The sequence below is a fragment of the Urocitellus parryii genome, chromosome 2, assembly GCF_045843805.1.
Source record: "Urocitellus parryii isolate mUroPar1 chromosome 2, mUroPar1.hap1, whole genome shotgun sequence".
Taxonomy (NCBI): domain Eukaryota; kingdom Metazoa; phylum Chordata; class Mammalia; order Rodentia; family Sciuridae; genus Urocitellus; species Urocitellus parryii.
Window position 1 is genome coordinate 169,056,199 of NC_135532.1, and position 13,241 is coordinate 169,069,439.

The window sequence follows — 13,241 nt, forward strand, 5'->3', positions numbered from 1 at the left end:
TGAATTTTATAGATGGTAAGGTAAAGATCCTACTTCATTATTTTGCATGTAGATATGGCCAAATGAGTTTATGCAAGGATGCCAGGATGATTTGATGGGAAAGGTTCTGTGAACAAAGGTTCTGGGAAAACTGAGTATACACATGCAAAACAATGAAGTTGGATCTTTACCTTTACCATATATAAAAATTAGCTCAAGATATGTTACAGTGACCAGTGTAACTCCACATCATGGGAGTTACAAGAATGCGAAGTTATACTCCATGTATGCATAATATGTCAAAATACATTCTACTGTTATGTATAACTAAAAAGAAAAAATAAGAAAAATTTTAAAAAGAAAATAAAAACAATGTGTTAAATACCTAAATGTAAGTGCTAAAGCTATAAAACTCTTGGACGAAAACATAGGGGAAGAGGTTTATGAAATTGGATTTGACAATGAGTTCTTAGATATGACATCAAAAACATAGGCAACAAAGTAAAAACAGGTAAGTTGGACTATATTAAAATTTAAAATTTCTGTGCATCAAATGACAAAATCAGCAGAGTGAAATGATAACCTATGAGTTATGAGAAAAATATTTGCAATATATCTGATAAGATGTTAATATCCCCAATATGTAAAGAACTCCTGCAAACTTTTTTTAGTTTTATTGATTTTATTTTTTTTAAATATGTGACAGTGGAATACATTACAGTTCTTATTACACATATAGAGTACGATTTTTCATATCTTTGTATATAGAGTATGTTCAATCAATTCATGCCTTTATACATGTACTTTTGTTTGCATTACAATTCTTATTACACATATATACATAATTTTTCATATCTGTTTATATATAAAGTATTTTTTTAAGAGAGAGAGAATTTTTTTAATATTTATTTCTTAGTTTTCGGCAGACACAACATCTTTAATTGTATGTGGTGCTGAGGATCGAACCCGGGCCACACGCACGCCAGGCAAGCGCACTACCGCTTGAGCCACATCCCCAGCCCTATAAAGTACGTTGACACTCAATTTGAATCTTCATACATGTACTTTGAGTAATGATGTTCATTACATTTCACCACCTTTGCTAATCCCCTTCCCCCTCCCTATCCCTCCCTATCTAGAATTCATCTAATCCTCCCATGCTCCTCTTCCCTACCCCTCTGTGAGTCAGCTTCCTTATATCAGAGAAAACATTCTGCATTTGTTTTTTGGGGGCATTGGCTAACTTCACTTAGTATTATCTTCTCCAGCACCACCCATTTACCTATGAATGCTATGATTTTATTCTTTTAATGTGAGTAAAATTCCATTGTGTACATATGCCAAATTTTTTTTATCCATTCATCCACTGAAGGACATCTAGGTGTGCTTCACAGTTTAGCTATTGTGAATTGTGCTACCATAAACATTGATGTGGCTGTATCCCTATAGTATGCTGTTTTTAAGTCCTTTGGGTATAGTCCGAGGAGAGGGATAGTTGGGTCAAATGGTAGTTCCATTCCCAGATTTCCAAGGAATCTCCATACTGCTTTCCATATTGGTTGTACCAATTTGCAGTCCCACCAGCAGTGTATGAGTGTACCTTTTTCCCCACATTCTCTCCAACACTTATTGTTGTTTGTATGCATAATAGCTGCCATTCTGACATGAGTAAGATGAAATCTTAGAGTAGTTTTGATTTGCATTTCTCTGATTGCTAGAGATGATGAGCATTTTTTCATATATTTGTTGATTGATTGTATATCCTCTTCTGAGAAGTATTTGTTCACTCCTGCAAAGTTAACAATAAAAATCTAATTTAAAAAATGGACAAAGGACTCGAATAGGTACTTTACCAAAAAAAGATATACAAATGGACAACAAATACGTGAGAAGATGCTCAGCATCATTAATCATTAGGAAAATGCAGATTAAAACTACAGTGAGTCCCGCAGGCCCAGGGTCCGCGGCAACATTGCCCACCCAGGGACCTTTGAGGGGTCAGGGATGGAGCAGGGCTGCGGTTCTCAGGGCCCAGCACTTCTTGTATGAGTTGCCGCCCTGGGTCATGTGCTGCTTCTACAAAGTGATGGACGCCCTGGAACCCACTGACTGGTGCCAGTTTGTGGCACTAATCATAGGCTACCAGATGGAGCTGTGTCAGGGCGAGGGCTCTGACAGTTCACAGCCAGCGTCCTGTGGCCCTGGATCAACCACAAGGTGCGTGCATGTGGCCGACCTTGCGCACATTCTCATGCACCTGTAACTGCTGCGCGTGAGGGGGACATCATCACGTCTTGGCACCCTCCCCACCCAACTATCACCTCCCACCCCTGCACCTTCCACCTTCCATCCCCCGACCTTCCACCTCCCATCCCCCCACCAGCGCCACTACCCCAATGTCCAGCAACAACTCTGAACCCTTTAAGACCGGGGCCTGGAGTCCTCAAGGTTGCAGTCCTCAGCTTCCACATTCCCCGCCCCCCCAGCTTTTCCAGGCTCCCGGATTCATTCAGGTCCTGAGCTCTGCCCTATTCCAAGCCCTGCTACTGTCCAGCCACCACTGCCATCTCCAACCCCTTCTTCTACCAAGCCAAGCCCAAAGAGCCCAGTGTCCCTACTGCAGGGGGCCCACCCTCCCTATTCTGCTGGCCCCTGTGTGAGATTTCTCAGGACACCTGAAACTTCTTTCAGGAGCTCAGGATGGGGAAAGGCACTTTGGGTGTGTGTACCAGGCCGTGATAAAGAACACCATGTATGCCGTGAAGAGGCTGAAGGAGTCTGACCTAGAGTGGACTGTGGGAAAGCAGAGCTTCCTGACTGAGATGAAGCAGCTCTGGAGCTTTGATCACCCAAATAGTGTGGACTTCACTGGCTTCTGTGCTGAGAGCAGCTTCTAAGGCCTTGTCTATGAGTTCCTGCCCAATGGCTCCCTAGAAGACCGTTTCCACTTCCAAACTGACACCTGCCCTCCTCTCTCCTGGCCTCAGCAACTAGACATCCTACTGGGCTATTCAGTTTTTACATCAGGATAGCCACAGCTTCATCCACAGAGACATCAAGAGTTCTAATGTCCTTCTGGATGAGAGACTGATGCCTAAGCTGGGAGACTTTGGCCTGGCCCCTTTCAGTCACTTTGCAGGGGCCAGCCCTGGCCAGGGCAGTGCCTGGCCAGGACAGGCACTGTTTGAGGCACCCTGACTTATCTGCCCTAGTAGCACATCAAGACAGTCAGCTGGTTGTGGACACTGACACCTTCAGCTTTGGAGTGGTAGTGCTGGAGACCCTGGCTGGCCAGAGGGCTGGCTGTAAGGACACGTGGAGCTCTGTGAGGACACATGGAGCAAGGAACAAGTATCTGAAAGACTTGGTTGAACACAAGGCCAAGGGGGTTGGAGTGGCCCTAAAAGCACCCAGACCACCCTCAAAGGAGGTGTAGCCACAGATGCATAGCTTACTCATATCACTGCCCAGATTTATAAGAAGCACCTGGACCCCAAGCCTGTGCCATGCCTGTCCCAGCTGGTCCTGGCCCTGGGTCAGCTGGTTTGCTGTGGATGCACCTCCCAGCCAAGAGGAGTCCCTCCAACCCATGATAACCAGAAGGTGTACAAGAGGCTGGAGAAGCAGTTGGCAGCAGTTGCATGGCCTCCTTGGGAGACAGAAGCTGCCAACCCTAGCCCTCCTTCCACACAGGAGAATTCCTATGTGTCTATCACTGGCAGTGCCCAGAGTGGAGGTGGCCCATAGCAGCCTCTGGCAATGCTGCCAGAAGCCCCAGCCCAAGCTGCCCCAAGCTCCTGAAAAGCCCCAGTCAGCCTGATGAGAGTGTATCGACTTCTCTGCTGCCTTGCACTCCTGGCACTTAACCCCAAGCTGCCCCCCAGGTCCAGCACCCCTCAGAGAGGCTGGCTGTACTCAGGGGGACAGTGCTGGAGAGTGAAGCTGAGGGAATAGCCAGGGCCTTTGGCCCACATCCATGGAAGGATTGCCCCTGGGCAACTCTGCTCCATCATCATCATCAGAGCCACTGCAGATCATCATCAACCCAGCCACTGCAGATCATCATCAACCCAGGCTGACAGAAATGGCTCAGAAGCTGGCCCTGTATGAGGTTGGGGTCCTGGACAACCTGCAGCTGCTGTCATCAAGCTCTGTCCCAGGCTTGGACCTGGAACAAGAGGGTGATGAATTTCAGAGCTGATTTGTTTACCTGAGCAGATCCCCAGACCCAGAAATCAAAGTTCTCATGGTTGGAAGTTCTTATTGCACATGACCCTCTCAGCAGCCTGCAGACAGCAGGGGTGGGGACCTGTCCTGGCAGGGAAGAGTGGGTGGTGGCCCCTGCAGCTCAAGGGGGTGCAGGCACAGGCAGAGCCAGTCAGAAGGGCTGCTAGAAGCCACTGATAGGGCAAGATATCTCAGAGTCCTTCCTTCAGTCCATCACTTGAGGGCAACAGAAGATTTCATCTAAGGGATGGGCCAGTGCATGTTAGAAAGCTGCCGAACAGGCTGGTGGCAGGAGTGGGGCTGCTGGTGCAGTGGGAGCTGGCTCTCCTGAGAGATAGGAGAGCGGCCCAGATCTGCAGCAGCCCTTAACCCATCTCTGGATTTCCCCAAAACTCTGAGGAAAAGCAGCCAATCTGCACAACAGAATAGGTGAGGCCTGGGGCCCTCCCAGCCACTGGTAATTTGGAAAGAATGGCTATCTTGTGGTTCAGTCCACTAGCAAGAACAGAGAGAGTCCTAAAATCCAAGCCAGTCCAGCAGTGCCCCCTGCCTAGAGCTTGTGTCCAAAGTCTTTACTTGAGACCCATGAGCTAGCCTAATGTGACCACCTGCTAGCCAGACTATCCCTAGGCATTGCAGATGGGCTCTAATCCCAATCAGACTCCAGAGGCCAAAGACTCAGCCTCAGGCCCAGGCACTGGTCATGGCCAAGGGGCTGCTACCCAAGGTCTGATATGATGAGATACTACTTCATGCCCATTAAGTTGGTAGCTACCAAAGAAACAGAAAATAACAAGTGTTGGGGGAAGATGTGTGAAGAAATTGGAATTTTTTTTAAAAAATCATTTATTTTAATGTAGTGCTGAGGATTAAACCTCACACGTGCTAGGCGAGCACTCTACCACTGAGCCACAACCCAAGCCCACCTGTGGGAATGTTAAATGGTGCACTGCTTTAGAAAACAATATGGTGCTACCCCACAAATTAAAAATAAAATTACAGGGCTGGGATTGTAGCTCAGTGGTAGAGCACTTGTCTAGCATGTGTGAGGCACTGGGTTCGATTCTCAGCACCACATATAAATAAAATAAAGGTATATTGACAACTAAAAATATATATATATATAATATATATATAAATAAAATTACCACATGATCCTGCCATTTCCACTTCTAAGCATGCACCCAAAAGAAATACAGTGTCTCAAAGAGTTATTTGTAGACCCCATAGTTCATCGTAGCATAAGTGTCCATTGACAGATGAATGGATAAACAAATATGATATATACATATAAGGTGATATTATTCACTCTTAGGACGGAAATTTTCACACAATGTAGAGGAACCATGAGAACATACTAAGTGAAATAAGCCAATCACAAAAAGGACAAGCATTGTTTGCCAAGGGCTTTGAGGAGACGGGAGTGCAGAGTTGTTGTTTAATGGGTAAAGAGTTTCAGTTTTATAAGATGAAGAATTCTGAAAATTGTTTGCACAATCAATGAACAGTAAGCTAACAATTGGGTAAGCTGGCCAGCTTATGTATATTTTACAGCATTTAAAGACTATAAATATATAAGATTTATACTATTCCAAGCTATGGATGAGGGAAAGATTATTTCACAGTCTTCTGTTGGAGAACATTTAAAATTCCTAGAAGTAAACATTCTGGGTAAAATGGTAGGAAATATATTAAAACAAAAGATATTAAGTGTCTCTCAAATCTTGAACTACTTTACATCCCTAGTAATAGTAAATGCTGGTGTTCTCTCCTCCACATTCAATAAATGTTGATATGTAACTAAAAGCTTTGGCCACTCTTTTGGGAGAAAAATTAACTCATTTGAAAATTAATTTACATATTAAGAATTACTAGTAAAGTTGAGTATGTTTTGGAATTTTGAAAATTATTTTTTCTTTCTTCTAGACATTAATTTTTCATATCCTTAATGATATTTTATGTTGGAATTCTTTTTTTTAATTTTTTTTTTCAGTACAAATTCCTTAAAAAAATAAGAAAGTACTTTTGCAGTAGTTTCTCTACTCCGATGCAGCTTATTTTACCTAAGGGTTTTTCTTTATTTCAATATAAACTTTAAAAATTAGCTATTGAATCCATCTGTAATTGCTTTTGCATATTGTTAGAATGTAATTTAATTTCTTGTACATAAATTACTACTTGTTCTGTTCCTATTTATTGGAAACATCTATTTATGTTTTTCTATTCGTGTTTGTTTTTTTTCTATTCTCTATTCTATTCTAATGCTAAATTGGCCTTTTTGGCTCCAATACAGAAGTATTCCATATATTACCTAATTACCTATTTAGGATGTTTTGTTAGATGGCATTATGCCCCATTCAGCTTCATTTTGTAAAAAAAAAAAAAAAAAAAAAAGAAGAAAAGAAAAAAATATATACATATATATTTATATATATATTCTGGGCTTTGCTCTAGGAGAGGACAGATAAATTATTTTTATTTTCTTTATTACAAGGTTATCAGTATCTAAAGCACCGTGATGCCTGATGCTAACCAGTCATGCTGCTTCATGCCTTTTTTTTTTCGTTCCTTTTTGCAGTGCTGAGACCCCGTGCTTGCTAGGCAAGCACTCTACTGCTGAGCCACATCCCCAGCCCATCATGCTGTACAACTTAGTATATAGTGGTGTTAAATAGATATTTACTAAAAGAAATAAAAAGCCCTTTCCAGAAGCATTTAAGGGCTGTGGAAGGATATGTGACATACCAAAAAGATGACTGTTACTCACTATGCCTCACACTGTACATGGCTAAAAATTTTGCAGAAAATCCTAAGCAGAATGGTAATATGGAAATACAGGTTGCAGGAACATGATAAGAACTGAATGAGCAGAACCAATTCAGAAAAATTGTACATATGATGAAGACTGAGTATGTATCAGTCAGCCACTGCTGTTTAATACAACCTCAGTGCTTAAAATTATAAGCAGTTGTTATTGTTCATGAATTTACAAGCCAGACAGACAGCTCTTGTCTTGGCTGGACTCTTGCATGTTTGAGGGTTGGCTAGCTGTAAACTTTTTAAAAATAACTCAGGGTTTGGAATGTGAGCACTTCTCTATATGCTCTCTCTCAGTCTAATGGACTAATCCAAGCTTGTTGAGAGAGAGCAGAAGAATGGACACACACCACTTGAGATTATCACTTTCTCTGCTCAAGAAGGTGTGATTGGAAATAAAAGTAGAACACAGAGAAGAAAAAAATAGGGAAAAATAAGGTCTTGTAAGTGTAAAAACTGAGTCTATGTGAACACATGTTTACATTTTGTCAAGTTTTCTAATAAGTAGAAATAGTGTTTTCTGAAATCAGAGCATTCTGGATGGTCCAGTGGTTGAAGTATTTTCTGTTTCTAAACTCAAATTTATATTCTCACCCCTTTACTCATTTTATACAGTGAAGTCACACTCTACTGTATCTCACTTTATGTATTGATATTGCAGCATGCCATGTGAGGTTTAATTGGATAATAAAGCTCTTTGAAATTCTCCCCAAGTAAAATAATCTTTTAAAATAATTTTTAAATTTAAAGAGAGAAAAAATATTCAAATATTCTTAAATAATTTCTTAATTATGGGAATCAGCTTGCTAAGTTTCATAAGCATTTCTGTTGAGATGTTGATTAGGATTAAGTTGAATTCTAATGGTGGTGGGGGACTGACGTTTTCCCAACATTTAGCCATTTGTTTCAAGAACATAACATGCTTTCCTATTTATGCTAAAGGTCATTAATGCCTTTTAGCAATTTTATATTTATTTTATATAGTTTTGCACATTTCATTTAGATGTGTTCTTATTCCATATATTTTGAGGCTATTGTGCATTGGATCCTTTATTTTTTAATTTTTTTAATATTTATTTTTTAGCTATTGGCAGACACAACATCTTTGTTTGTATGTGGTACTGAGGATCGAACCCAGGCCGCACGCATCTAGGCGAGCGTGCTACCACTTGAGCCACATCCCCAGCCTGGATCCTTTAGAATGTAATGTTACATTTTTATTTGTTTTAAATCGGCTAGTAATGGTTGCATTTATTCTTTCAATGTTTTGAACTGCTTTATACAACTTTTTTTCAATGTATTTTTCAGAGATGAAACTCTTTGTGATAGTTAATTTGAATTGTCAACTTGATTGGATTAAGAGATGCCTATGATTAAGAAGTTTATGTGTGTCAATGAGGATGTATCTAAGAATGATTGGCATGTGGAATAGCCAAGTGAAATGGAGACCCTCCCTAAGTGTGGGCAGCACCCTCCAATAAGATGATGGCTTGGGTGGAATAAAAGTTGGGAGAACAAGGAAGCATCAGCAGATGCAAGCTTGATTCTTCTCGACGGGTTCTTGATTGCTGCTGTGACTGTCTGAGGATTTCGGACTCTGGCTTCTCACTCTTCCAAAGCAGACTCTGTCAGTGATTCTCCAGAAGCCTTGAGTCTTGGACTAGAATAGCACTGTAGATCCCTCTTGTTCTGGGGCTTCAGTCTCTTGGACTGTGAAGTGACTGGTTCTTCCAGCTCTCCAGCCTGCAGACGGCCATTGTGGACTATCCAGCTTCTAATTGCATAAGCCAACCTGATAAATCCCCTATTGATTCTGTTCCTCTAGAGACCTTAATACACCCTTTTTCTGTTCGAATAACAACACTTTTTTATATGACTTGTTTCTCACTCATATATTGTTGCATTTGCTATACCTACTAGGATGCAGGACATTTTTGTCATTTGTTTACTTTGATGGTAATGCTTTTGTTGTTGTTTTGGTTTTTGGAGGGTTTTGTTTTTGTACTGGGAATTGAACCCATTGGTGTTTGACTACTGAGCTTTGTCCCTGTCCTTTTTTTATTTTTTATTTTGAAACAGTCTCACTAAGTTGCTAAGGGTCTCCCTAAATTGCTGAAGCTGACCTTGAACTTGTGTTCCTCCTGCCTCTGCCTCCCCAGTGCTGAGATTACAAGTGTGGGAAATGCATGTTTAATGTTTCTTTATTAAGTATCATGTATAAGTATTCTTTTGATGTAGAATTTGTTGTTGTTGTCATTGTTACTAAGGAAATACATTCTATCATACTTACTCAAATTTGCATTAGAAGTGAGTATTGAATTTCTAACTATTCTGTCATATTTATATGACCATGAATATTCTCTTCAAGTGGTAATACAGTTGACTGTCTTAATTAACTTTTACTTATTGAAATACAGAAAAGAACAATAAATAACTGTAACAAATACCCATACTATATCATCAAAAAATGTTAGTATATAGAGCCAGGGTTGTGGCTCAGCATGCATGGGGCACTGGGTTTGTTCCTTGGCACCATATAAAAAGAAAAACAAATATAATAAAGATATTGTGTCCATCTACAACTATGAGAAAAAATATTTTTTAAATGTTAGCATATAACATATATAACACTTTTTCCAGCAGCTCCTTCCAACCTTATGCTCTCTATGTAAATCATATAATTTATTCTAATTTATTAAAAATAAGATAATGAAGATGAAGCTGAAGTATTTGATCTGTCTTATCACTTTGACTCCACCTCCTATCTCTGATGTATTTACTAAAATAGGTTTGGTATAATTTTTATAGCCTACTATTTTTATACTATATGTACATATACTATAGTTTTGCAAATTTTAAAGAAAAATATATTTCCTGTATCACATTATTTAGGAAAATAGAATTAGTAATGTAGTTTTTTCTTTTTACTTTCATTCTTTAATAATGTAATTTTCAAAGTTTGTTTTCTAGAAAGCCATTTACATTTTACAACTGGCACTATTTTCCAACTTATAGTTGATATGCAGAGGAAGTTAACTATTATAAATAGGGTCATAAGCAGTGAGTTAATTGTCAGAAATTACCACACATCCTATGTTCAACAAAGCCGATAATTTAAACAAAAAGACTTAATTTCAGTAACAAATAATCTAAAATAATAAAATTAGCAAGAAAGCATTTATGTTGTACATACAATATGCCACATGTTATTCTGGCATTTTGTGTATATCAATATCCTACATTAAAATGTATCACATGATACATTTACACTCCCTGTTAGAAAGTAGATCAATGGTCTTAACATTCTTTTCTATGCTTGATGACACCAAGGTAGAGTTTCAGCAACTTATTCATAATTACATACCTAGGAAAAGATAGTTTAAAGACAAAATTTCCACTATTGAGCACATATGACTCAGATTACTGGTTAACACTTGTATACTTTCTTTTTGTTGTTGTTGTTATTGTGATGGTGCTGGGGATTGAACCCAGGGCTTTATGCATGCAAGGCAAGCACTCTACCAGTTGAGCTATATCCCCAGCCCAACCCAGGTACATTTGCCACTGAACTGCCTCCCCAGTTTTTTTTTAAAAAACATTTTTATTTTGAGACAGTGTCTCACTAAGCTTGTTACCAAAGCTGACCTCAAACTTGGGATCCTCCTTCCTAATCCTCCCAAGTCACTGGAATTACAGGCACGTGCCATCACGCCTGACCTAATGCCGCAGTCTGACTGGGCACAATTCAGGAGCCACTTGTCAAAAGAAACAAACTTTATTTTTAAAACTACAAACGCCAAACAAAACAGCTCCTCAGGAAAAACCCTCAGAGCCCAACTGCCACCACCGGCTTTCACAAGCCTCTCCTCACACAAACCACACCACCTCCCACAATCCTCCTGCTCTTGAGGCCGATTGGCTGGGTCGCGTGGGCGGAGCCAAAGAAGTCCCCCAATGAGCAGTTCCGTAGTCTGAAGGGCAGGGAAACAGCCCAATGAACATGACCGCAGAGGAGCCAATCAGCTAGATGTTGCTGGGGCCGCTGTGAGCCAATCATCAGCTGGCAGTCTGAAGGGCAGGGAAACAGCCCAATGAACATGACTACAGAGGAGCCAATCAGCTAGATGTTGCTGGGGCCACTGTGAGCCAATCATCAGCTGGCAGCTTGAAGGGCAGGGAAACAGCCCAATGAACATCACCGCAGAGGAGCCAATCAGCTAGATGTTGCTGGGGCCACTGTGAGCCAATCATCAGCTGGCAGCTTGAAGGGCAGGGCATCAGCCGGCAGCTGGAAGTTTGCTGGCAGCTGGAAGTTTGCTGGCAGCTGGAAGTTTGCTGGGGCCCCTTTGGCTGTGGCTCTCAACATCTCCCCCTCTCTGTTTAAACAACAAGCATGTGGCTTAGGGACCGTGCCTGCCTTAGGTTGTCCAATACTAAATATGGTCCTTACCCGTCTTCGGATGAGCTGACCTCAGGGTGTCAGCCTCCTGTCTTAGGTTGGTACCATTGTAATTGGATCTTACCCGTCATTGACTACCGGTCCAGTATACAGCCACACCTGTGGAGAGGTACCAGCGGGGGGGTGAGGTTCTTTGCCTCACCTCTGTTGGCCCCCAAATAGCTGAACGATCATTACAAGCAGAAGGGAGGAAGATATACCAAATCAATACTCCAACACTACCACAAGTCGCGGCACCAACAGATAGTTCACAATGCATACAAATGAGTTTACAATGCATATGTGTTTTGATCCTGAACTTACTGAATTGAAAACAGATTTAGTTTACAGAAGACATCACATGTATACATTGAATTGCTGGAAGAAATTTCCCACATGGAGTTTCCTGTGTATAATTGGAGGTTGTCCATATATGACTAATGATAATATGGACATTATGTTGATAAGCACATCAATATACTTAATCTTCCTATCACATTGCCCTGAAAAATAATTTGGCTCCTCATTTAGAATTATTAACTTGTAACTCAAAGTCTATCCTGACTCCAAGCTTTTCATTTTTCCTTATTTAATACCACATTAACTTATAGTTTCTTTCATTTTCATTTGAGCCATAGCTAACTGAAAATATTTTTGAGCATATAATTTTAATTTTTATTTCCAAAGTCCCTCTTATGAACAAAACCCCCTCTGGCTTCTTTAACAAACACAAGTGATCCAGCATGCACTGCCACCACAGGACCAAGCTAAGTCCAGCAAATATCCTTCTTCTTGCCCTTTCTAATCTGTCCCTCTTCCCATGGGAGCCCCTCTGGCATTCCCCTCAAAAGGTTTAGTGAAAATAGACCAACTAGAAGGAACCAAATACCTGGTGTGTTTGTCATGTTTGATTGAGATGGATTTTCCTGGAATAGAATCAGTTCAGTGGGAAGGAAGGGCCCATGTACTCTCCATTCATGGTAGCTCAATTTCTCAATCTTCTGTTGCCGCAGTGTAGTTACTTCTTTGGATTTCAGGGTCCAGGTGTGACTTCTTCCTCCAGCTGTGTTTCCCAACAACTTCATGGTCTTTGCCTTCCAAGATGATGATATACTCATTTTTTTTTTCTTTTTTGACTTATTTTAAAAGTTCATTATAAAAAATTAGAAATAGATAATTTAAAAATAGTTACATCAAAATTCCCATACCCACCAATCAGTTTTAACTATTATCACTATTTATGATGCATTAAATTTTAGATGTTCCATTTGCTCTCTTATGAGCTTTGCCAGCCCTGGAAATAGATACTCATGAAAGCCTCTCTCCACTTCTAGCTTTAGTGGATCCAGTGTCTCCACACAACAATTCCATCTCTTTCCTTTGAAAAAAAGAATTGCTAAGGATTACATTTTATTTTAGGAACATTTCAAACAAATATAAAGAAAAACAGAAACAATAACAAAATGAATTCCCATGAATTCATCAAATATATTCACTTAACATGGAAGTATTTTTGAAGTTCATCCACGATGTAAATGCATCAGTTATCCATTTTTTTTCTTACTGAAAAGCATTTCACTGTGTGGATATACCATATTTTTGTATAGTCATTGAACAAGGACATGTGCATTGTCATCAGCTTTTGGCTGTCATGAGCATTGTGGCTATGAATAGTTGTGTACCTATCTTTTTGTGAATACATGCTCTCATTTCTCCTGGTTAGATTCCAAAGAGTGGAATTGCTGAGTCATATGGTAAGTGTATGTTAAACTTTTTAAAA

General features: G+C 40.3%; 1 pseudogene; it reads left to right on the forward strand.

Annotated features, from left to right (window-relative positions):
- The first annotated feature begins 1,900 nt into the window (after positions 1 to 1,900).
- Positions 1,901 to 4,180, forward strand: LOC113187424 (interleukin-1 receptor-associated kinase 1 pseudogene; annotated as a pseudogene).
- The last annotated feature ends 9,061 nt before the right edge of the window (positions 4,181 to 13,241 follow it).